The sequence below is a fragment of the Aethalodelphis obliquidens genome, unplaced genomic scaffold, assembly GCF_003676395.1.
Source record: "Aethalodelphis obliquidens isolate GAN/ISIS:26980383/991018 unplaced genomic scaffold, ASM367639v1 scaffold3, whole genome shotgun sequence".
In the NCBI taxonomy this organism is placed as follows: domain Eukaryota; kingdom Metazoa; phylum Chordata; class Mammalia; order Artiodactyla; family Delphinidae; genus Aethalodelphis; species Aethalodelphis obliquidens.
The window spans coordinates 16,873,975-16,897,534 of NW_020837947.1; the positions used below are offsets into that span (position 1 = coordinate 16,873,975).

The window sequence follows — 23,560 nt, forward strand, 5'->3', positions numbered from 1 at the left end:
CAAGTGACTGAGCATGAAGCCAAATGAGCAGGATGGTGGGGGCAGGACTCTCCAGCACCAGTCGTGAGTCTTTCTTCTAGACTCATCAGATCACCTGAGGGCAAAGCATTTAACTCTTCTGTGCTGCAGTTTTCCCATCCTAGAGGAGGCAAGGCCACATGAATTGCCATGTACCTCCTCAGAGGAGATGTTATATTTCAGGGTCATCTAAAGATAGGTACCATTTGGCAACAATACAAACACACATATCAATATAACTAAATCTTAGCCAGCATTCTGGTACTTAGAGAATCAAGCTACCCTAGATATTTAAGCTCCTTGTCCTGGCATTCCCGAATAAATGGATAAGAAAATAAGTAATACCTTTGAGGGGGAAGGTTGCTACCTACAATTTTGCTGTCTGTACATAAATATGAAATTTTGGGCATTTTTCTACTTGTACGTAATAATTTTTTTGACCACCTGAAAAATGAAGCTGAACCTTTTCGCTTATCAAGCTTCATGATGCTTCTACTCAAAATGAGTCTGATTACTTCTCCCAAATTGAGTCTTTTCTCCTTTGGTTAATGTCAATCTTCCAAAAATTCCTTCAGGGGCTTTTTAACAAAATATAAAGAATAATTAGCAACATCACAATCATCATCAAACTATTTCAGAGTCCCATAGGGTACTGTTTACAAAGAGCTTTTTATAATAGAATTATATCCCACGAGGGTGGGACAGAGCCTTGAAGGTGATCTTGAGATCACTCCAAGTGAACACAACTACATTGAGCAGAATCAAAGTCAGATGACTTGATTACTTTTAAAAGTTCTTTCATCTATGCTGTAATTTATTTGATTCCCACAAAGCTCTGTAAGGTGGGCAAGTGTAGATGTGCCATTAAAGACATGTACAGGGAAAGTATGCACATAGGAATCCTGCTCTCTCTCCTTTTCTCTTTCCATCAGGGCTCTCCCTCATCCAGCTCTGTGGAATTGTTATGATGTTGGTAAGTGAACTCCAAGGACAGAAAGGGATCTAGAAGAGAATTTTCTAGACACCTAGTAGAGACCCAAAAGTTGACTGAAATCAATTCTGTGGGTTCTGATAAACATTTATTGCAGTGAACTATCAGAATGCAGTCAATGAAAGTAAATATTGGAAATGCACCTGTCTCAGTAAGTGTTCCTTCTTGGAAAATTAGTCATACAGCTGCACATAGATGCGTGCAACACGGAAGTACATACATACACACATACACATATAAATGCAAATACTGGATTGCTTTGTAAAAAATTGTTCCTTACTATGTGGCAGGATTACAAGTTTAAAAGCCACTAGTCTAGAAGCTGCAGGGTGTTGCCTGCAGTCTACTTAGGACATCATTTTGACATAAGTAAAAAAATCTATTACCTGGCAGTAAAGGTAGAGTTTGGCAGTAACACAAATATAATGGGTTCAGGACAGAGCCCAGTTTGAATTTTCACTCAGGTTTCTATAAGACATTGGGCAAGTTATTTATCTCATCTGTAAAGTGGGATAGTTCATCTACTTAATACAGTTGCTATGGGCTTCCCTGGTGGCGCAGTGGTTGGGAGTCCGCCTGCCAATGCAGGGCACACGGGTTCGTGCCCCGGTCCGGGAGGATCCCACATGCCGCGGAGCGGCTGGGCCCGTGAGCCATGGCCGCTGAGCCTGCGCGTCCAGAGCCTGTGCTGTGCAACGGGAGAGGCCACAGCAGTGAGAGTACCGCGTACTGCAAAAATATAAAAAAATTAAAAATTTTAAAAATTAAAAAATAAATAAAAAATACAGTTGCTATGAGGTTGTGTGTGAAAATGCAGGCAGTAATTCTCTATGAATTAGAAATTTTTCCCCCCTTTCCCTCCCCCTATTCACTCATACCACGAGGTGATATCTATAAAATTTCCCTGTTCATACCTGTCTCTTGGGTCACATAAAGGAGTAATTCCTAGCCCTGGAATGTGGCCGCTGAGTGGAAGGGCTGGGAGGTTATCTCTGGCAAGGTGGAGTCATAAGGGCTATTCAGTTTGGAAGTAAAAGTAGTAATAACAGTAATACCGATGTTATTTATTGAAAATCAACTCTATGTCAGGCACTGTGTTTCATGTTTTATATTTTATTTAAACTTTAAATAGAATTTATGACTTCTCACTATGATCCAACCCTCCCACCCGCTCACTTCCCATTTCAGTACACTGTTACATCCATCCATTGGTTCAAGCTACCAACCTCAGAGACATGCTTGAATCCTTCCCACACCTCACCATCACTCCCATCTAACCATGGACAAGCCCCATTGATCCTACTTCCTAAATATGTGTCAAGTTCATCCACTTCTCTCTGTCTCCACTACCCACACCACCTTAGTCCATACTAGCTCCATCTTTTACAATATTTTTTTTTTTTTTTTTTTTTTTTTTTTGCAGTACACGGGCCTCTCACTGTTGTGGCCTCTCCCGCTGCGGAGCACAGGCTCCGGACGCGCAGGCTCAGCGGCCATGGCTCACGGGCCCAGTCGCTCCGCGGCATGTGGGATCCTCCCGGACCGGGGCACGAACCCGTGTGCCCTGCATTGACAGGCGGACTCTCAACCACTGCGCCACCAGGGAAGCCCCATCTTTTACAATATTTTATCTAGATCAGTGCTTCTCAAAGTGTGGACTCAAGAACAGAAGCATTAGCATTACCTAATTTGTTGGAAATGCAAATTTCCGGCCCCAGCCTCCAAGCCTGCAGAGTCAGACATTCTGAGGATGGGACCAGTGACCTGTATTTTAACAAGCTCCCCAGGCAATTGTGAAATCTGCTCAAATTTGAGAGCCACTTGAAACTATGGGAATGTCAGAATAAGGAAAAGGAACGCATTGCCAAGGGAAGGTGAAGTTGTAAAATACAATATGTTGAAAAACTAAACCAGCGGATTGCTTTTTAAAATTAACTGGTAAAAGAAACCTTCATGAGATATGTGAATGGAGATCCCCAAATCAGATGTTCAGAGACATTTGGCTTTCAAGGGCAGATGATAAAATATTAAATGTATTTATTGTAATAAAGTGTATTATCCATAAGAATAGTACATATTTTAGGAACACAGCTTCATTCTAACACTTGTTATGTTTTAAAGACAACACATTTTCTACAGAAAAAAATGTGAGATTAAGCAGAGATTAATAGAGAATAGACTTGAGGACACAGTGGGGGAAGGGTAAACTGGGACGAAGGAAGAGAGTAGCATGGACATATATACACTACCAAATGTAAAATAGATAGCTAGTGGGAAGCAACCGCATAGCACAGGGAGATCAGCTCGGTGCTTTGTGACCACCTAGAGGGTTGGGATAGGGAGGGTGGGAGGGAGGGAGACACAAGAGGGAGGGAATAGGGGGATATATGGATACATAGAGCTGATTCACTTTGTTGTACAGCAGAAACTAACACAACATTGTAAAGCAATTATACTCCAATAAAGATGTGAAAAAAAAGCAGAGACTAAATCCAAAAGATTATAAATAGTCCAATTTTTTTTTTTTTTTTTACCATACTGCATTCTGAAATTGAGCAATGAAAACAGATAAACTCATTTAATTTTTGCCTACGGTCAGCAATCCTCTCTGGCACTCTAACGCGGGGCATTCCATAACGCCTGGGGTGGCGGGGGGGGGAGGTAACTTCAAGGAAAGACTGATACGCCAAAACATTTTCCCCCTTGACAATCCCAAACACATTTTTTCCACAACTGCCTTAAAAGTGAGCCAAACCCCTGCTAAAGCATTACCTGTTTAAAAGCCTTTTCATCATGGAGTATTTGGTAAGAGAGACTGAGAAAAGAGCTAAGAGCAAACTAAAGAAAAATTAAAACCAAGTGAAGACAGCCCAAACAGGCTAGGGAGAGAAGGTAAACAAACAAAATGATGATTCAGGGCTATAAATACTTTTCTCTGAAATCTCTTCTTCCACTCTGATAAGCAAGGTTACTAGCCTAGCCAGTTAGGTTTTCCTCTGTGCTGATGCTATGTAAACACCATGGTTCTGCCTGGGAATCATTCCATCAGGCATAAAACGACGTGACTGATATTTCATCTTGCATAGTTGGGTCAGACTAGGTAATTTCTAAAGCCATTTGTAATTCTGAAATACAAGGATTCTGAACTATTCAGTAATACACATTATAGACAAGAAGCAAAAGACTCTGAGTGGGGTACCAACATTGAATTCACAATGTTTAAGGCAAAGGACCCAAAGACTTCAGCCCACCATGAAATAACTTCTGAATTAACATAGGAGCAGTGTCTCCTGTGGAGAGCTGTGAGATTCTCTGAGAGCCACCTGACACTGAAAAGGAGAAAAAAAGGAAGCATGGAGAGGGAATGGTCTTTAGAATCATACTCCCCGCTATTTATCTTTTTAGCGTAGGAGAGTGTAAGAAAAAAAAAAAGGAATGTGTTAATAAGAGACGAAAGATTATGTTAAATATTTCCAAATTATGCAAGGACAGTCTAAAAAGCACAGCTGGGAAGTATCATCCACCAACCAAACTGCTTCATCCATCTTGTCTATTTTATAAACTTTACCCAACGAGAATGCCTACTTGGCTGTCTCTATTGCTTACACATACTTGTGAAAAATATTTTTTTTCCTATTAAATGTAAAAGCTCCAGTTAACACTATTGCTCTGCTTCTTTTTTTAAAAATTTTATTAATTAATTAATTTATTTATTTTTGCTGTGTTGGGTCTTCGTTTCTGTGCGAGGGCTTTCTCTAGTTGCGGCAAGCGGGGGCCACTCTTCATCGCAGTGCGCAGGCCTCTTCCTGTCGCGGCCTCTTTTGTTGCGGAGCACAGGCTCCAGACACCCAGGCTCAGTAGGTGTGGCTCATGGGCCCAGTTGCTCCGCGGCATGCGGGATCTTCCCAGACCAGGGCTCGAACCCGTGTCCCCTGAATTGGCAGGCAGATTCTCAACCACTGCACTACCAGGGAAGCCCCTGCTCTACTTCTTTGAAGTGCAATGTTATAGACATAGAACAAAAGATTCTCACTCACAAAATGAATCCCAGAAACCACAGAAAACTATTACAAATCTTACCCAGAACTGAAGTATTATCCAGAATACTTTGGTTGAACAACGAGAAAAAATAATTTATAATTAATGACATTTTTATATGACTATTAAAAAAGGAGGGAGGCATTGAGCTGAGTATAACATTCTGGAAAAAATATGTGTTGACTTATTAAAGCAAAGGAAAGTGTGATATCCTTTTCACTACTCATTTTTTTAAAGAGTCACATATTTACTATATAAATTACTTGAGGAAGAACCACGAGTCTTAGATGCACTGCCCAGCCTGATGGTAACTCTGTACACAGCCTTGCTTTACTCTGTTCTGTGTCTTTCATGGGGGAGCCAATATTTTGGGTCACAAGCAGCAAGATTTTTATACTCCTAAAATGTACCTGATGGCTATTGAAAAGAGACACTCCCATTCTTGTTTCTAAAGGAATAAAGAAAGGAAGGAAGGAAGGAAGGGAGGGAGAAAGGCAGAGAGAGAGAGAGAAAGAGAAATCTCCTAACTTTCCCTTTAGCTATAAAGTTCTATCCTTTTAGAATCTCAGAAACATATCTTCCTTCTTACGCAATCTAACTCCCTTCCTTTCCATGTATAGTAAGTTTTTCAGTCTCCCCTTAGTCATTCAAGGCCATTTTCCTCTTCTGGGTACTTTCTTTCAAACTGCATTTCCTGTGACACACAGAGGCACACGCGCATGTGCGCGCACACACACACAAAGGCTCAGTTATCTCAGTTTTTCTGAGCCGCCTTATACAATTGAAGATATAAATAAATGAACTTGGTGAAGAACTCATCAAAAGAGGTGGCACCATGAGAATGTCTCAATGAGCTTCTCACATATAGAGAGAGAAGTTTGAGTGACAGGACATTGGGGTCATGGCTACTTCTTTAAATAGTGCCTTGGTCAAGCTAAGTGAAACAATTCCCTGTTTTAGGAAGCACGTAACATGCTCTGCTCCTGTGGTGAGTGCTGGCTGGAATGGGGATTGAAATGTAAGAGAAATATTAATATGGATAAGCAGGCCCCAGATTTTCTGCACCATTTCCCTCTCAAGGAACACAAATGTTTTTAAAGGAGCAAAAAAGTAGGTTGTCTAGGCATACATTTTTCCTATGCCTTATAAATGAAACAACTAGGTGCTAGCTCCTCTTTATCTAATGAATGTTCTCAAAAATCAGATGATGTTGATTCCAATTGCAAAGAGACACAACAAAGGCCCCTTGTTCTAGAAATGAGGTCATTTGGACAGTCTATCCATTAAGAAAAAGCCTATTTTGCTTTAAGAGGTCACCTATTGGGGCAGGAAATCCATCTTTCAGCCAGTGCACTAACATCTGGCCTAAGTCTTCTGGGCTGAAATGTCAATTTCCTGGTCTAAATGGAACACACATGAAAGGAAAAAAGATAAAAAATACAATTTTTTTTTTTTTTTTGGTCAAGCTTCACGGCTTGCAGGATCTTAGTTTCCTGACCAGGGATTGAACCTGGGGCCCCGGCAGTGAAAGCACCGAGCCCTAACCACTGGGCCACCAGGGAACTCCCAAAATTCTCCAAAAAAAGAATTACTCTTTAGTGATCAAAACAAATAAACAAAAACTGTAAAATACCTGTATGAAAATTTTCTTTCTGTAATAACTCCTGAAAGGTAAAATTAAGAGGCTAGAGATTAATGACAGCAAAGGAACAAATCAATCATTCACTAGTACATTCATAAATAAATACACTTTAATTTAGAATGACTAATCATGATTCATGATGATTCATCCCAAGCTGGGCCAGATTTGCTTTTGTATTCTACTATGAGGAGGGGGAGGGGAGGAAATATACTAACTAAATTAACAGGATAAAACTTAAAAAAGAGAAGTAAAGGGAGGATATTTAACCAACACAAGAAAAAAATCTTCTCAAGCTGGTTAAGAGTGCCATAAGATATTTCATGTGTAATTCTTCTAAATAAGCCACTCAGTTTATACTACTTTTTGTACCCTTTCAGAATATTCCATAGTTTTGACTAGTCTTCTCCTACTGGTTCAAATTAGAGAGATCTGATCCATCATTCATTCATTCATTCATCAGGCAACAAACAATTGAGCTCTAGTTATGTCTGACGTCACGTTAGGTATTCACAAAAGACAGCCCTGGTTCTCAGGAGTATTTAATCAGGAGTGTAAAATCCTTAATTTTTTGAAATTGTTAAATTGTCCGATTTAGGTTCACTTTATAATTAGTGGTGACGTGGAGTCTAGAAGAGCGCGAAAATTGAGAAAAGGCAAATTTTCAGTCATACTACTAATCTAGGCAAGAGCTACAAGGATTAACAATAGGGGCACTTAGCACACGTACATCGGTTCCTGCCTGATCGCACACTGCTTTTTCAGCTTGACTTTCTGTTATGATCAAACATAGAGTTATTTTGGAAGGCTCTTATCTACTTTTCCCCACATTCTCTGTATTTCCTATTTTCTGCTTCTCTGTTTTGTTCAGTCTGTTCATTTTCCCTGAAATACTCCTGCTTTCTCCCTCCAGCTTTGTTGAGACATAATTGACCTATAACATTGTGTAAGTTTAAGGTGAACAACTTGTTCATTTGTTACACTTATATGTATTGCACAATGGTTACCACCATACTGTTAGCTAACACCTTCATCACCATCGTATCACGTAATTACCATTTCTTTTTTGTGGTAAGAACATTTAAGATCTACTCTCTTAGCAGCTTTCAAGTATATAATACAGTACTATTGACTATAATCACTATGCTATACATTGGATCCCCAGAACTTATTTGTCTTATAACTGGAAGTTTGTACCCTTTGGTCAATACCTCCCCAGTTCCTCCACCCCCAGCCCCTGGAAACCACCATTCTAACCTCTATTTCTACGAGTTCGGCTCTTTTAGATTCCACATATAAGTGATATCATACAGTATTTGTCTTCTTTCACTTAGCGTGATGCTTTCAGGTTCTTCCATGTTGTCACAAAGGGCAGGATTTCCTTCCTTCTCATGGCTAAATAATATTCTGTGAATCTATCATCTATCTATCTATATCGATATCAATATCGATATAGATATCTCACATCTTCTTTATCCATTCATCTATTGACAAACACTTAGGTTGTTTCCATAGCTTGCCTATTGTGCATAATGCTTCAATGATCATGGGAGTTCAGATATTTCTTTGAGAAGCTTTTTCATTCCCTTTGCATATATACCCAGAAGTAGAAATGCTGGATCATGTGGCAGTCCTGTTTTTAATTTTTTGAGGAACCTCCATACTGTTTTCCATAGTGGCTATACCAATTTACATTCCCACCTACAGTTCACAAATGTTCCTTTTTCTCAGGTATCCTTATTTTTTTGAAAGAGCCACAGGTGATTATGATGGGTAGTAAGGGATGAAATCCACAGGTGTAAGTGCGAATGTAAAACTGAGAAAGACAGAACTTGCGGAACACTACCATTCAAGAGAACAACATGCGGTTAACGACACAGTGTCTGAGTGAGAGTAGTCCCAGCGGTAGAGAATCATGGTGGCATGATGTCAAGGAATTTGAGGGTAACAGGAAGACGGGAAGGATCAGCAGTGTCCAACATTATGGAAACATCGATAGGAAGAGTATCAACTGAACGTTCATTTTAGCGGTCACTAGTAACTCTGCTTAGCCAGTGCAATTTCATTGTAGAGGAAGGAGTAGAAACAAGATTGCAGGAGACTGAGGAAATGATGGGAGAAAAGTAGTGAAGAAAGATAACAGAAGGGGTCACAAGGTTTGAAGAAATATTTTTAAGCATGTGAAAGATTTGAGCGAATTTATAAGGCAAGCAGAAAAGGAATAGTAGAGGAGGAGAGATTGGAAATTTAAGAGAGGGTGGTACTAGAATAAGATTCCAGAGGAGATGATGGTGATGATAATAATAATTTACATTTTTGAGAAATTATTGTTGGCGGGATTCTCTTGTACAGAGTCCAAACAGACTACCCCTTTCCTGTTAACACAGGTTTCCTACTCAATAATACAACAAAATTGATCAGATTTAAGCATTCTAAGAAAGAATTACATTCTAGTCACATTTTGCTGATGCTAGACCCAGATCTTCACTGGATTTTAAGATTTTTACAAATCCTCATTCATACATTTCAGATATTTCAGTTCAATAAGCATTTACTGAATGTCTATTCTGTACTTAGTGGAAGGTATTTAAGCATTGGGGAGTATGAAAAGTCACAGATTCTGATCTTGATGAGCTTAGTCTTGTGAGGGAGTCACATAAATACTCTCAACCCAGTGTGATAAAAGAATCCATAGGCCCTTTATGAACTGAGAGACTCGATGGTCATGGCGGTCTAGAGGCATCATGGCAGCCTTCCTATAAGAGGCTTCATCTGAGTTAAAGCAGTCTCAAAGGAAAGGTTGAAATTAGCCAGTCACATGGGAGCTAAGCTGGTTTCAGACTATGAGAACAACAGGAAAAAAGGCGCAAAGACATAAAACAATATTATGTGTTGGAGGAACTTGAAGTTCTCTGTTTTAAAAAATGCTAGAGAGGGAATGAATAGCTAGTCCAAAGCTCAGAGAATGAGATGGTCAGTCACGCTGCACCTAGCCTGCTGTCAACTAAAGAGGTTTGTCTTAAGGCTCTGGGAGAGCTCATCCTTTGTATTTTAATGCTTCCTGATTTCCTTTCTGAAATGGTGACCTTCATTTTACTTCCCAAGTGCACCATGTACTGCTGAGGGTCCCTGGGCTGAACAGGCAATGCCAACGCCTGCAATAACAGAGTACACATGAAGAGCCACGGGCACATTAGGGAGGGAGTTAAATTTGGAACACTTCACTAATGTGCAGGTCATACCTGCCCAAAGGCCATGCTGATTCTTTATCTTTCCAATATTAGTAAATGGGCCACCTCCCTTGATATTTCCTAGCAGCAGTACCAAACAGCTTCATGCAGAGAATCTCGTCCTAGATCTCCCCACCAACACTGTGATATGAAGTAATTTTCAATCTTCCTGGTTCTCGGGGTCCTTAACTCTAAAATGAGGAGGGGGGAGATATTTGAGGTCTTTTCCATTTCTAATGTTCTATAATACTGTGAGTGAGTATTTTGGTATAGGAATTGTCTTAGGGAATAAGGAAGTAAGGAGATACCAAAAGTCTGGGGAGGAGGAAAATGGCTTTCCTGGTTAGTGGAAGGTATTTATATAACAGATGGGTTAAGCCATCTGGAAGATACCCCTTATAAGAAATGGCTTATGCATGCATTCTTTTTTTTTTTTTTTTTTTTGCGGTACGCGGGCCTCTCACTGTTGTGGCCTCTCCCGTTGCGGAGCACAGGCTCCGGACGCGCAGGCTCAGCGGCCATGGCTCACGGGCCCAGCCGCTCCGCGGCATGTGGGATCTTCCCGGACCAGGGCACGAACCCGTGTGCCCTGCATCGGCAGGTGGACTCTCAACCACTGCGCCACCAGGGAAGCCCTATGCATGCATTCTTGATGAGGCCAAGTGTTCCTCAGTTCTCCATCTAGAAATCAAGCAGTATCTTCAGGAAGGTGGCAATGGAACGTGACTGACATAAACAAAATTACAAATGTAAATTGGTACAAGATTCAGAAATTTGGCAGGATGCATCAAAATCCATAAAAATGTTCATATCCTCTGATCCGGTATTTAGACTCCTGGGAATTTATCCTGGTAAATTATTGGAAAGGAATCAGAAGCTCTGTGCTCAGAGGCTTATTACTGCACTTCTTACAACATTTAAAATTTAGAAAGAAGCTTCATATTCCACAAGAGAACAATGGTCAAATAAATGATACTGAAGGAATAATATCTATTGATTAAAATGTCAATATAAAGAACATGTAACAGCACGAAAAAATATCCTCTGTATGAAACACTGAACTCTGAGAAATCTGGAGTGCATGTGTGCAAAGGTGAGACGAGAATCTACAAATATTATATGCCAGTGTTTGTAACTGAGTAGGAGCTCAATAAATATTTTTTGAACAAGTAAGTAAATGAAGTAAAATGAAAACTGGTGATGCATTAGGATGGTGGGATCTTGAATTAAATTATCTTTGAGAATTTTTCTATTTTTGTTACTCTGTTGTTTAATGATAAGCACAAAGTTAATGAAGGTTAAACATTTATTAAATGTTTATTGTGTACAGATCTGGTCCTACAGATAATATATTTTGCAATGCTACTTATTCATCACCTTCCGAAACATGCCTGCTACTTTTCCACCTCCAGATTCAAGCCTTCATGGAGCCAATTTCAATGCCGGCCAGACATTTGAATGAATGAATGAATACCTCAACAAATGAGTGGCAGAGATTGAAGCACAAGATACTGGTACCTTAAACCACACGGTCTCTGGTGTGCTGTATGGTCAGGAATTCTCAGTACTCACTCAAAGTCCTAGGCTTCGAGACTCTCTATGTAAATAACTGCAAGAATTGGAAGGTTTGAGTTCCCGAAGCTGAGAGACAAAGAGAGAGTTCTTCTCAAAACCCTGTCTTAGAAAGCATAAACTTCAGTGGTTAAGAATCCGCCTGCCAATGCAGGAGACACGGGTTCGAGCCCTGGTCCGGGAAGGTCCCACATGCCGTGGAGCAACGAAGCCCGTGCACCACGGCTGCTGAGCCTGGACTCCGGAGCCTGCGAGCCACAACTGCTGAGACTGCATGCCTGGAGCCCGTGCTCCGCAACAAGAGAGGCCACCGCAATGAGAAGCCCATGCACTGCAACCAAGAGTGGCCCCCGCTCAGCCTGAGCGCAGCAACGAAGACCAAATGCAGCCAAAAAGAAAAAAACAAATACCGTATGCAGCCAAAAATAAAATTAAAAAAAAGAAAGCATAACCTTTTCAATTACTTCTGATCATTCTTTTTTCTTTTTTAACTAATTAATTTATTTGTGGCTGCATTGGGTCTTCATTGCTGCACGCGGGCTTTCTGTAGTTGTGGAGAGCGGGGGCTACTCTTTGTTAAGGTGCGTGAGTTTCTCATCACAGTGGCTTCTCTTGCGGAGCACAGGCTCTAGGCACGCGGGTTTCAGTAGTTGTGACATGTGGGCTCAGTAGTTGTGGCTCACAGGCTCTAGAGCACAGGCTCAGTAGTTGTGGCGCACAGGCTTAGTTGCTCCACAGCATGTGGATCTTCCCAGACCAGGGATTGAACCCGTGTCCCCTGCATTGGCAGGCGGATTCTTAACCACTGCGCCACCAGGGAAGCCCCTTCTGATCATTCTTGAATGCGTCACTGATTTTTTGTTTTTTGTTTTTTTAATTGGGGTATAGTTGCTTTACAATGCTGTGTCAGTTTCTGCTGTACAATGAAGTGAATCATCTATATGTACACCTATATCCCCTCCCTCTTGGATCCCCCTCCCACCCCCATCCCACCCACCTAGGTCACCACATAGCACTGAGCTGAGCTCCGTGTGCTATACAGCAGGTTCCCACTAGCTATCTATTTCACACATGGTAGAATATATGTGTCAAACCTAATCTCCCAATTCATCCCGCCCCCCCCTTCCCCCACTCTGTCCACACGTCCATTTCCTATGTCTGTGTCTCTATTCCTGCACTGCTGATTGGTTCATCTGTACCATTTTTCTAGATTTCACATATATGAGTTAATATATGATACTTGTTTTTCTCTTTCTGACCTTCTTCACTCTGTATGACAGATTCTAGGTCCATCCACATCTCTGCAAATGACCTAATTTCATTCTTTTTATGGCTGAGTAATATTCCATTGTATATATGTACCACATCTTCTTTATCCATTTCTCTATTGATGGACATTTAGGTTGCTTCCATGTCCTGGCTGTTGTAAATAGTGCTGCAATGAGCATTGGGGTACATGTGTCTTTTTGAATTATGGTTTTCTCAGGGTATATGCCCAGTAGTGGGACTGCTGGGTCATATAGTATTTCTATTTTTAGTTTTTTAAGGAACCTCCATACTATTCTCCACAGTGGCTGTATCAATTTACATTCCCACCAACAGTGCAAGAGGGTTCCCTTTTCTCCACACCCACTCCAGCATTTATTGTTTGTACATTTTTTGATGATGGCCATTCTGACCAGTGTGAGGTGATACCTCACTGTAGTTTTGATTTGCATTTCTCTAATAATTAGTGAAGTTGAGCATCTTTTCATGTGTCTCTTGGCCATCTGTATGTCTTTTTTGGAGAAATGTCTATTTAGGTCATCTGCCCATCTTTGGACTGGGTTGTTTGTTTTTTTGATATTGAGCTGCATGAGCTGTTTGTATATTTTAGACATTAATCCCTTGTCCGTTGCTTTGTTTGCAAATATCTTCTCCCATTCTGAGGGTTGTCTTTTCGTCTTGTTTATGGTTTTCTTTGCAGTGCAAAAGCTTTTAAGTTTAATTAGGTCCAATTTGTTTACTTTTGTTTTCAGTTTCATTACTCTAGGAGGTGGGTCAAAAAAGATCTTGCTGTGATTTATGTCAAAGAGTGTTTTTCCTATGTTTTCCTCTAAGAGTTTTATAGTGTCCTGTCTTTTACATTTAGGTCTTTTTTGTGTGTGGTGTTAGGGAGCATTCTAGTTTCATTCTTTTACATGTAGCTGTCCAGTTTTCCCAGCACCACTTATTGAAGAGACTGCCTCTTTTCCAGTGTATATTCTTGCCTCCTTTGTCATAGATTAGGTGTCCATAGGTGCGTGGGTTTACCTCTGGGCTTTCCATCCTGTACCATTGATCTATATTTCTGTTTTTGTGCCAGTACCATATTATTTTGATTACTGTAGCTTTGTAGTATAGTCTGAAGTCAGGGAGCCTGATTTCTTCAGCTCCATTTTTCTTTCTCAAGACTGCTTTGGCTATTCGGGGTCTTTTGTGTTTCCATACAAATTGTACACTTTTTTGTTCTAATTCTATGAAAAATGCCATTGGTAATCTGATAGGGATTGCACTGAATCTGTAGATTGCTTTGGGTAGTAGAGTCATTTTCACAATATTGACCCTTCCAATCCAAGAACATGGTATATCTCTCCACCTGTTTGTGTCACCTTTGATTACTTTCATCAGTGTCTTATAGTTTTCTGAGTACAGGTCTTTTGCCTCCTTAGGTAGGTTTATTTAAACAATGGAATGTAGTGCAAAACTTTTACACGTTGTAGCATTTCCAAAAAGGAACAGGAATGCACTATGGCAAATTTTTAAGGAATGGAACCTGAAGGGACACAGCATCCAAGAAAAAGCAAGCAGGAGATGTTGGGAGTCACATTTTAAAAGATTTTTCTCAGTATTTCCTCAAACCTCCTTAATAATAACAAATATTCAGGAACCACCTTTTTTTGATCCACCCAGAGTGTTTAACTTTCCTGGTTTTGCAGGTCTGATGATAAATATGGTGTCACGGATTAACAAGAGCTCTTTATTGGACTGAATTTTATCACTGGCTCATGCACGCCCAGATTCCGTGGAGGCCACTGGAATGGCTCATCTGTATCCAAAAGAAGTATTTAGCCTTTGGTCAGCAACACAAGCAATTTCACCCTTGGTTTTTCTTGGATACAGAGTCTACCTTCTTTACTATTCATCTCGACATTTCCCAAGGAGAAACACTATTTTTGAAGTTGCTCTGTGCCCTTGCCTATTTCTCCTGATTCCTTCCCTTTCCAGCTGATTCAGAGTGGAGAGCATGCCGCCACGTGCTATATCTGATCACCGTTATACTCCCCAAGGCACAAACGACAGTATTTTTAAGCACAGCAATCTCAGGGGTTCTATTTCAGTAGCTCATGTGACATAAAGAGCCTCACTTTGAGGCTCTTTCACGCATACATATACTCAAGATACACCCCCCTTTCCATAATTCTTTAAACCCTGACTGTCCCAGAGCTTAGCCACCTCGGCAAAGCAATAATCAATACTCCCTGCGTCATCTCAACATATGGTCGCCAGTTTCTCCCAGAAGTGTCTATGACTTATGAAGGAAAACCAGCAAAACATTTCATAAACCCATGGTGTCAAACACCACTCACCTTCCTGGTCTGTAAAATAAAATGTCTAACTTTCAGTGCCTATGAGATGAAAAATTGAGAGTCCAAATGCACACTGCCCAGCATTTCCTGAGAGCTTTCTTCTAATCACAGATGCATTCTGGGCAAGCCAATTAATCTGGGCACCATGCCCCGAAGTGGGCTGTGTACTGCTCCATGTCACTAACAGCATGACATATATCTATGCCCTGCACCCACTTAATTTGTCCCTGGCTGGAATACATGAACTTTTATTTGTGTTATTATCATCATATCCTGTCTAGACTGAAAACAGCTACAGAGCGGCTCCCTTCATATTCAGTGAATTAAAAATAAAGAAGCTGGTCTCTCCCCCCACTGCCTCCGCTGGGAAAGCTGGTGGGTTTCCACTCAGCCTCTCCCATCTAAAAGGGGAGAAACAGAGGGAAGACCAGGGAAGCTGCTTCCAACTGGAAAAACCTAGATAAGAGCAAAACTTGACGTTAAATAGTAAACACAGTGATCCGACTCCAGTAATATTATATTTTAAGTAAATCTCTTGGAAAAAGAATGAGGTTTAAACCAAGCTAGGCAGCAGTAAAGTTCGGACTCTGTTTTGATTCTAGTTTGAAAACACTCATGTGCCAGGAAATTGGTGAACAAAAGCATTACTGTATCCTCAGAGTTGTGAGCGGGGGGAAGAGTCTGTGGGGCTACAGCGCAAGGATTCTCAAAGGCAGAAGTGTTCAGGGGTGTGGCAGGCGATTCTTTCTCTGAGATTTTTGACAGGCTAAGAAAGCTCCTACCACCAAGGTAAGAAAATCCTTTCAACTTAAAATATTTTGAATTTATATAAAACTGACCAATCACTGGGATAACTTGCATCAGAAACAAACAAACAAAATCTGTCTATTTAAGGATTCATCAAAGGATCTAAGGTGGTGATTGAGCACACAGACTTTGACTATTTAAGTTCAACCTTAAACCAGCCTCAATTTCTTCAATTATAAAATGGGGTTAATGAAAGTGTCTATGACATAGTGTTGATAAGAAGAATAAATGAGATAGTTTGCAAAGAATCTGATGCTATGAGCAGCACATAGTAAATGATCAATAAAAATATATTAGCTACTTTTATTATTATTATGTGGAAAAGCAGTTAATACAATATCTACCTGGCTTAAAGGGAGCACTGAATAAAAGAGAATAGTGGTTATTAAAATTTTATTTCAATTCTGTTTAGTACTAATGATAAATAGCTGCTTTTAAAAAACATGTATACAGGAGGGTGGGAGGGAGACGCAAGAGGGAGGAGATGTGGAGATATATGTATATGTATAGCTGATTCACTTTGTTATACAGCAGAAACTAACACACCATTGTAAAGCAATTATACTCCAATAAAGATGTTAAAAAAAACCCCAAAAACCATGTACACTATTTTTCATGAGTAGACTTGGGGCTTAGGAGAGAATAAGTTATTCTAACTCCATCCTCTCTTTCTTTCCCTCCTGAGCTCAGACACAGTAATGATGTTGGGTGGAGAGAAGAGAGGAAAATAGACATCTATTTCCAAAATTGGTTCAAGGGCCTAAAATGAAAACGTATGCCATTGATTAGAGGGAAATGACCATGAATGTCTTAGAAATAACCCCTCGACTCAGGCACAAAAGAATACACTCATCAGGCTCAGTAAACTCCTCATTATCATATAAATTGTTTTCAAGGCTGATCTAATAGGATATGATTAATAATTGGGACTTGTTTTCTTCCAAGAAGCTGAATGATTGAAGGGAACCCATACAATTTAAAAGACGGTTCCTAAACTGATCAAGTGAGTGTTTTCTGCTTTGTTTTGTATAAACAAAAGTATTCTCATTAGTAGGCAGAGTCCTCAGGGGTGCCACTGAGTGAGGTAGTGTATGTGGCTGCAGTCTTGGCGTTGTCTGTGTTCACTATAGGAAGTGGGGCTGCGTCTACTCACCATACAGCTTATGAAATGAGAATTGCAAAAATTCTGGCTGCTCGGGGACAGAACTTCCGACTCCGTGTTGTTTATCCTCTGATTAGAATACCTGGTAGAGTCCAAGGACTGCTTGAGCTACTTCCCAGCTCTTTTCACTTCCTCTTTGGACCTTTTCTGAGAAGCACAAGCTCATTACTGGTGTAAATTTAATGCAACCCAAACTGCTTATGAAAATCTGGACAGGAAAACACTGAGCTTATGCTAAAGGTAATTTTCAGAGAAACAAGGTTTCCTTGTTCCAGTTGCCCAAAATTCAGAGCTCTGCAAGGGGGAGGGAAGGACTGGCAAGTTAAGGGAAATAAAACCAGCAAAATAAGGCCTTTGATTATGAGTTAACACAATGTGTTCTAGCCAGTTACCACAATTACAGCTCTTGCTCTTCTGCCAGAAGGAGCAGGTAGCAGTTTCTAATTCCACTGCCCACCCTACACCAGGCACGCAGCCTCACGCACACAACCACCAAGGTCCTTGTCAATTAGAAGCAACATTAAAATGATCGCATCTACTCACAAATGTTGATGAGCTCATGCCACCTGTTGAGGGGCTGTGGGACAGTAAAAGGGTAAAGAGACTCGACACAAGTTTGTATATATTTATAAAATTTTTTTGAATTATTATTATTTTTTTTTATTTTTGGCAGCATTGGGTTTTCGTTGCTGCACGTGGGCTTCTCATTGCAGTGGCTTCTCTTGTTGAGGAGCACGGGCTCTAGGCGCACGGGCTCAGCAGTTGTGGCTCGCGGGCTCAGTAGTTGTGGCTCGCAGGCTCTAGAGCGCAGGCTCAGTAGTTGTGGTGCACGGGCTTAGCTGCTCCGCGGCATGTGGGATCTTCCTGGACCAGGGTTCGAACCCGTGTCCCCTGCACTGGCAGGCGGATTCTTAACCACTGCGCCACCAGGGAAGCCCAGGTTTGTATATTTATATTGACAAAGAGCCACTTCATTCAATGTTCTCCCTTCACTTCCACCTTCTACTCCACTGTTTTGCCAGAAATCTTTTGAATAGTTTTGCAGTGGTATTTTGCACCCAGAAGAGTGTTAGTTGTATTTAAATACCAAGGCTCGAGAACCACAGGACATTGTGAAACGTGTGCCATACCTCAAATAGTAGAAAAAATTAGCAGAGGCTAAGTTACCCTCGAACCATCCTCCACATGCATTCACAAATAAGCACGAAGAAAAACTGAAGCCAAGTGGTCTTAAATTGGAGCTAAAGGTGAATTTTCTCAGTCAGGGTGAATCTAAGACACTGGAATGAGTATAGAGATTATCAAAGCTTTTTTCCAAAGATCTGGACAGTAGGAGAGAGTATGTCAGAATCAGGATGTCATGTCAGCTTACGTGAGCTTCCATCTAGCCTCTGCTCACATAGTTTCCCTACAATATCTAAGTCCAACTTTGGGGTTTGGCTCAGATGGTATCCCCTTTCTCTGCCACTAATTCCCATGATCTTTTTTTTTTTTCGGGGGGGAGTGGGAGGTCTGGTTATCATTTGGAGTGTGTCTCTCCTCAGTCACTCCACACGCCCTGGATCTCTGTCTGCTGACACTCAACCTGTCCTTCAAGACATAATCAGATGCCACCTCCCCTGAGAAGGATTTCTGCAGTACCACCATCTCCCCAGCAAGAGTCTCTTCCTCCTCCTCCATGATCCCAGAGAAGTATCCTGCAAATCCCACTCTCACAGCACTTCACACACTGCATTTAATTTTATCTTACTACTTTTTAAAGATTCTCTACTTTTTTTTTTGCAGTACACGGGCCTCTCACTGTTGTGGCCTCTCCTGTTGCGGAGCACAGGCTCTGGACGTGCAGGCTCAGCGGCCATGGCTCACGGGCCCAGCCGCTCCGCGGCATGGGGGATCTTCCCGGACCGGGGCACGAACCCGTGTACCCTGCATCGGCAGGCGGACTCTCAACCACTGCACCACCAGGGAAGCCCTTATCTTCTTTTTTTAAAAAATTGAAGTATAGTTGATATATATAATATAATGTTAGTTTTAGGTGTACAACATAGTGATCCTAAAAATACATTATGAAATGATCACCACGGCAAGTCCAGTAAACGATACACAGCATTTTAATTGTTAATTTGCTTCCTTGTCTCTTCACTGTGAGCTGCCTAAGGGCAGGGACTCCACGGTCTTTTCCTTTTGTTATTCTTAGTGCCCAGCACAGTACCTGGACATAAGAGATTCTCAGTGAAGAGTAAAACAAAGCCAGCGCCTGTGGAGTGCTTCCTATATGCTAGGCACTGTTCTCAGCATATTAATGATAGAATCTATTCCCTGAGGTTTTTAGAACTGACTTAGATAAGCCATTTCCAAAACCTGGTACAGACTAAATGGTGAATAAACTAGCAAATTTTATTTCATGAGTTTTTCAGTTCTTAGAACATATTTTGTATGCAGTGCTACTATTTCTTCTCATTTTAAAGATGAAGAAATGGATACTTACAAAGGTTAAGAAACTTGCTGAAGGTCACTTACTCAGCTTAAGTGCCACAGTGGAGTTTTGTTTTATTTTAACATCACCTTCATAGTTTTTGACAACTAAGTACTGTTGTTAGTATTTCTTCTTTTTCTTCCAAGTCAGGTTTATCGAGGCATAATTTATATACGATAAATTTCATACCTTTTACTGCACGGTGCTGTGTTACAGTCATGTAACTACCACCACAATCAAGATAGGGGACAGTTACACCACCCCAAAGAATCCCCTCATGGACTGAAGCCATGAACTCCTTTCCCCACTCCTCGGCTCTGGAAAACACCGATCTGATCTCTGTCCTTTCCAGCTTGCCTTTTTCAGAAAGTCACATAAGTGGAGTTATACAGCATGTAGCCTACTGAGGCTGTCTCCTTTCACCTAGCATTTGAAGTCTGTGAAGCATTTGTGATTCATCCATGTTACTGTGAGTACCAGTAGTTTGTTCCTTTTTATTGCTGAGTGGTATTCTATTGTATGGATGTACCCCAGTTTAATCATTAACCAGCTGAAGCATGCTTGGGTATGTCCCAGTTTTTGTTGATTATGAACAAAACCATTTATAAACATTCGTGGACGGGTGTTGTGTGAACATAGGTTTTCATTTCACTTGGGTGAATACCCAGGGGTGGGACTGTTCGGCCATGGGGTAAGTGTGTATTTAATTTTATAAGAAATTGCCAAAATATTTTTCCGAAGTAGCTGTACCATCTTGCATGCCAATAAGTAATGTGTGAGAGTTTCCTTTGCTCCACAGCCTTGCCAGCACTTGGTGTCAACAGTTTTTTTTTGCTTTTGGTTTATTTTTTAAAGTCATTCTGATAGGTATCTAGGGTTATCTCACTGTGGTTTTCATTTGCATTTCTCTAATGATGAGTGGTGTTGAATACCTTTTCATGTGCTCTGTTCAATATTTTGCCCATTGAAAAATTGGGCTGTTATCCTATTACTGACTTTTAAGATATCTGAATATATATTCTGGATACAAGTCCTTTATCTGATATGTGCTTTGCAAATATTTTCTCAGTCTGTGGTTGTCTTTTTATTTTATAATGTCTTTCAAAAAGAATTTTTATATTTGATTAAGTCCAACTTATCCTTTTTTTCTTTTATGGATCTTATTGTTTCATCTAAGGAATCTTTGCCTAGAAGAGCCACAAAACATTTCTCCTATGCTTTCCTTTGGAAAACTTCCTAGGTTTAAATTTTTACATTTTGATCTATGATCTATTTTGAGTTAACCTTTACATAATACATGATGTATGGCTCTAGGTTCTCTTTTTCTTTCACTTATGGATTTCCAGCTGTTATAGCACCATTTATGAGAACGAGCAGAAATTTGAACTGTAGTTTTTCTGCTTCTAGAGGTCAAGTTCTATGTAAATCCTTGCTCTATGTTTATGTATTTCTTTAATCTTCTGCTGGATCATAAGCTCTTTGACAGAATTCACTATAACCCTCATAGCAGACCCTCACTAATTACCCCTGGACTGACTCTTTAGATGGAGGATAGAATAATAATCACTCAAAACGGGCCAGTCCTTGTTCTCTCTTGCCCAAGAAAGAAACAGTATCCTCATACATGTTGCCTGTGTGTTTAGAGCTCTGACCCACCCAGCAGGCAGGCAAAGGTCACCTGTCCAATATTTACAACTGACCTCCATACCCTAAGCCTTTTAATACAAGGATGGAGGAACTAGTCTTTTCCTCATATTAACATGGGTCTCAGTCTACCCGTGGCAGGACGATAATTACATTTCTTCTGACAGCATTCCAGCCTGATATACAAGCTCTGGCTATCCTGAGGAATGATCATTTGCCAGTCTCTTCTGGCCAACAGGCAGGGCTAGTTCAGAAGCAATTTGGGGGCCAGAACTAGTGGGTGGAGGAAGGAAATATGCAACCCTAGTATAACAGAGATTAACTGACATCTTGTGTCTGATCCTAGAGTAAATAAGCGAGTGTGGCAAGTCCTCTGCATGATCTTCAGCTCCATGGATTTATAAGCAAAGGCCATTCTGTAACTCACAGAGGGCAAGATCAACAGACCATTGCTTGGCCTTTGCCACCGAAAAGGCAAGAGGGTCTTGCCCAGTCCGCCTGAGAAGATTTTGCATTTTTACCCCATCACTCATTTTTTATTATAATAACCTTCAGTTCTCATTCAATATTCCACCTTTCCCAAGACAGCATAATTACAAACACCAAATCATTTCTGGTGGGGCCACACAGAGGAAGAGATGCTCACAGGCTGAAAAGGAACGATTCCATTTTCTTTTTTTTTTTCTTTTCATTTTTTTAGGCTGTGCCACATGGCATGCGGAAAATTAGTTCCCCGACCAGGGATTGAACCCGTGCCCCCTGCAGTGGAAGAGCAGAGTCTTAACCACCGGACCACCAGGGAAGTCCCCATTTTCTGATATGAAAAACTGGAGAGCAAGAAAGAAAAGCAGAAACTATCTAAAAAAAAGCTCTCAAGTTTCTGGTAAACACTGATATAACACAAGCAAGGATTTTTCCCTAGGGCCCATTACAGAGTAAGTTTTCAGACATGCAATATTGTTAGCCATTATTATGCATTTTTGCTTTTTTTTTTTTTACCATTTTTTAAAAAACTGTGGTAAGATGCCATTATATCTTATACAATGTGCAATGCACATACACATGCATATGTCCATATGTGCACACACACAAACACACATGAGACACTAGAGAGAGAGAGAGAAATATAGAGAGACTTAGAGATTAGGAACCGAGAGAAAAAGATAGGGCATTGTGGTTGGCCGCACATCTTGCTTCCCCAGGCTACATCTCCAAGGCTTCAGGCTGTGTCTCTTCCATGATCTCTATCCTCGTATTATCATAGAGATTCCGGGATCACAGCTCCTTTTCAGGGCTCTGCACATCTTGAACATTCAGAGTCAGCTGGGTTATTTCAGGGAAAATTACATAAAATATATTTGCTGAATAAACATTAACGGAAAAGTTGTCAAACCCTGAGCGAAGTGACCAGTTAAATCAAATTCTACCAGCCAAGTAATTTGCTTTCCACCAAAACAAGATAAAGCCAAGTTAAGCTGACTAAGAGGCTGAGCAAAAAAATTAATAACCTAATTAAAAAAGCAGGTGGGGGCTTCCCTGGTGGCGCAGTGGTTGAGAGTCCGCCTGCCGATGCAGGGGACACGGGTTCGTGCCCCGGTCCGGGAAGATCCCACCTGCCGCGGAGCGGCTGGGCCCATGAGCCATGGCCCCTGAGCCTGTGTGTCCGGAGCCTGTGCTCCGCAATGGGAGAGGCCTCAACAGTGAGAGGCCCACGTACCGCAAAAAAAAAAAAAAAAAAAAAAAAAAAGCAGCTGTCCATTAGCAACATGAGGAAGATGACAGGCCATTCTGGTAGGGCTGGATTCTCAAGACAAAGCATACACCCTCCTCTGGACCCTGAGAATCAGCAGGGGGTGGACGGGCAGTAAATACAATAGGATGCATGAAAATACTGGGGCAGCCGTGGAACCTGGTTTATACATATCCTCTTCCAGGAAGATGTCATTTTTTAATGGGTTTGACAGCTTGGTACACGGTAAGATCTTTTAGGACAGGGCTCTCAGCTTCCTCTCCAGTTGCCTTTGAGGGTTGTGCTCAGAATGTGGCAAGTGGCCAGTTCTCTGGCGCACCCAAGGATAACTAAGAGGCACTGTCACCACATATGCTTAAAAACACCGAGGTCGGGTCATCGTGCACATATCTACTGAGCACATTGCACAAAGTTGATTCCCAGAGGTACTGACCAAGTCCTGTGGCCAGGATGAAGTTCTCCCAATCCTTGGGCACAGCCAGCTTCTGAGACTCAGTGGGCTAACTACTTATGATGCCACTGACTGAACTCAGACCAGCCTCACATGGCCTTCTTTTCGGACAGCAAAACAAAAGCAACGAGGCAGGGGTATGGTGATGCTCATTCAAAGGCTCCTTTCAATGGT

The 23,560-nt window shown here is 41.1% G+C and overlaps 1 protein-coding gene and 1 long non-coding RNA gene across 3 annotated transcripts in view; both read right to left on the reverse strand.

Annotated features, from left to right (window-relative positions):
• SASH1 (SAM and SH3 domain containing 1) overlaps positions 1–23,560 on the reverse strand; it is a 326,913-nt gene that overhangs the window by 194,494 nt on the left and 108,859 nt on the right. The gene's annotated exons all lie outside the window — the stretch shown is intronic.
• Positions 7,780–21,933, reverse strand: LOC113608008 (uncharacterized). Its single transcript, XR_003428181.1, has 3 exons — positions 21,041–21,933; positions 12,090–12,097; positions 7,780–7,789 (listed from the first exon to the last, which is right to left on the reverse strand). It is a non-coding gene; the product is annotated as an uncharacterized LOC113608008 (long non-coding RNA).